The sequence below is a fragment of the Octodon degus genome, unplaced genomic scaffold, assembly GCF_000260255.1.
Source record: "Octodon degus isolate 3935 unplaced genomic scaffold, OctDeg1.0 scaffold00099, whole genome shotgun sequence".
Taxonomy (NCBI): Eukaryota; Metazoa; Chordata; class Mammalia; order Rodentia; family Octodontidae; genus Octodon; species Octodon degus.
This window is the reverse complement of record NW_004524675.1, coordinates 4,087,053-4,090,318: the sequence shown is the minus strand read 5'-3', so window position 1 is coordinate 4,090,318 and position 3,266 is coordinate 4,087,053.

Genomic DNA, 3,266 nt, shown 5'->3' with positions numbered 1-3,266 from the left:
TAGGAAACAAAATCCAACAATATGCTGTATACAAGAAACACATTTAACTCATAAAGACATTCATAGGCTGAAAGTCAAAGGATGGAACAAAATACTATATACCCCAGCACCTCAGAACAAAGCAGGGATAGCAATCCTGTTCTCAGACAGTCTGAACTTCAAACCAAGAATGATCAAGTGAAATAAAGAAGGCCACTATATACTGGTTAGGGGAAAAATATAAGAGGACATGTAACACTCATAAATATCTATGCACCAAACATGGGAGCACCAAACTATATAAAGTAAATGAACTTTTTTTTCTTAATGAACATGAAAAATCTAATATAAAAGCAATTTTGAATACCAGAGCTGTGTGAGAATAAAAATCTATCTTATAAAATAAAGGTATTAGCATACACCAGAACATAGCTGACATGTAAAAACTGGGGAATATTTTTCCCCTGTCTTGCTTCAAAAGACACAAAGAACATTCTAGAATAATCCTATTTTAAGCATGACTTCAAGGTAAGAACTGAACTGAGACTGGCATCCTAGGTTTTCACCTTAACCCATTCTATACTATTATTTACTCTTCCTTGGTTTGCACATCTTATAAAACATCTCTGAACCTTTATATGACTATCAGTGGAGATCAAAGATAAGAAACTGGTTTGAAAAAGAAAAAACATTGCTAAAATATAATATATTGTTTCTCCTACTTTTTTATTTTTTAGGAAGTTGGAAAATCACCAGTAATTGATCTTAACATCACAATTAAGATTTCAAAGGCAAAATGTTAAAGAGCTTAGGTTATTTTAGCACAGGACAGATGGGGATGTAAAAGGCATAAAACCATTTTTAAAAGCTCATTCAGAACAATTATTTTAGAGATAATGGTTTATTAAATTCATAATATATGCCCTTGAGTTTTAGCTATTCACAATATTGGCTGCTTCTCATTTTAAAACTTCATAATGAAAAGATATAAATCACTTTGCCTCTTTTTCTCACTTTTAATTGTCAGCATAAATATATGCTAGATTTGAAAGGATTAAATAGCTGATAGAATATAAAAATTACTATCTATCTTGTGCTGGTGGGGATAAGGAATTTCTTGAATGTCTGCTTGCCATTCCCTCTTCCGGCCCCTCACTCTCAACTTTCATACCTCCACATCCCCTTGTCAGTATTAAACATCAACAGTGTGCACACATGAATAGTATATCTTGTCTCTGAATGTCTAAATAAATTCACCCTTCAACGTGATGTTAACCAGGGCAGAAGCAGTCTGACTTCTTGTCTGGACAATGCTGCAAACACCATGGAGCCCAGAGGACAGACTGCCCCACTGGGCCCAAGGGAGAAGGGCAAAAGTTTTCCTCATGATGCCTTAGCTACTTTCAGCTTGGCTGATTTCACCTCAGCATTGTAACTTATTGTTTCTGATCAACTGCACTTCAACTCACTTGGAACCTACTCATATTCTTGGAACTTTTCAGTGCTCTTTGGTCCCCAGTCCTAACTACTCTGATTTTCGACCTTTCACAAAGATCTTAAGTCCAAAGTTTCCCACCTCCCTGATCTCCTTTCTTCTCCTTTCTTTGCTATGCCCTTCCAGCCCTCTCCATTTTCCTTCTCTTTCTTTCTCATCTACTTCATCCTGATCCCTTCTTTTAAAAAATAGAAACAAAAAGGTTAAGTTGATTATGGGAGACTTGGAAAGAACATACGGGGAAAAAAATTGAGAAGAAAACACATCAAGAACCAGTAGTTTAATGTCTTATTTCCCTTACCTTTCATCACTGAATTCAGCTTTTCCATAACATTTCCAATTATTTCTTAAGATGTACAAAATATCCACAGAAACCAGTAAAGTGAGTTAGGACACTGAATGAAAGTACATTTTTTTCTTCTTTTGTGCTTAGGTAACTTTGTCTATGTAAATTTATGTAACTGATAGGAGCTCAGACCTAAGACTTTTAACTTTGAAAGTTCATTTCATCTTCTTGAAAACTTTGAAAGGTGGGGCAAAAATAACCATGTAACAAAGAAGAAAATAGCCAGGCTTAGAAATATTATGTATGTTTGGCTGAGGCCTGTCTGCTGCTAAATCTTTGTTCACTTGTAACATCACAGTTTTTGATCAGCTGGTTATTATCCCTATATAGCCTCAGTCTTGTGGTTTGTCTCCAGATTTCCAATCTTAACACTCACAACACATAATCTACTTGAAATATTTTTGTTTTACAGAAGTCTAAGTAGGCCACTGGGAAAAAATGTGGAACATCATGAAGCTTCTTATTTACTGACCTCTCCTGGGGAGACGTAAAACTATTACAAGTATGAGAGCTATACTCCCAGCCATCACCTTAAACATTTAGTTCTAAGTGACTTCTACACTTAAAAATCCTTTAATGGCTGTGCTGAGCTTGTAAAATCATGTTCAGGGTCTTTTCACCATCTCCTGTTCGCCTGGTCTTTGGTGTCCAGGCTCCTTATCTAAATGCACTGTGCACATGTTACTTCTGTTCCTTTGCCTTCTCCTCCATGCCTGGCCACCTGACAGGTCTTCTTTGTGGACAATACCTCAAATCTTGGACTACCTCTGTCAGGCTTATTGGCTCAGGCCCTGCTTTATTTTCCAAACAATATCATTACTCCAATTTCTCTTCTAATTATGGATTTACCTGCATCCCCCACAATACTGGGAGTCTGTTAAAGGTGCCTTACTCATTTTACCAGTGCCCTGCATGGTACAGCATACAGGAGATGCTTGATAAATATTTATTGAGTGAATGGATATGTTGACTCCTTAGAGAAATATCATCTTCTAATTCTAAGACAGTTTTATGTTTAGCTGAAATTTCCTTTCTTATTGGCCCACATTCTGCTCCCTGGGGTTATTCAGAATAATTCCCCATCTTTTTGCATGTGGTACTTTAAGTGTTTAAATTTAGTTAGTCTACTTTTCAGTAGCCTAAAGGTTCCTCATTCTTCTACCTGTCTTCTTATGTGTGATTTATGCATCCCCTCAACACTAGTTGACCTCTCTTACTTGAGTTCTAGCTGATATTTTGCTCCTAAAATGAGATACCCACATCAGAACTAAAAATTCCAGATAATTGGTCCAAGAGGCAAAGAGCCCAATCCTCTCTTCTGCTTTGTAAACTAAACTTAAAAGTTGCATGGAGACCCAGTCCTAGCCCAGGTCCGGTGAGTGTGCGGAGAGTTTCCTGCTACCCTGCGCCGGTGGGACCAGTCCCAGCCCAGGCGCAGCGTGGGCC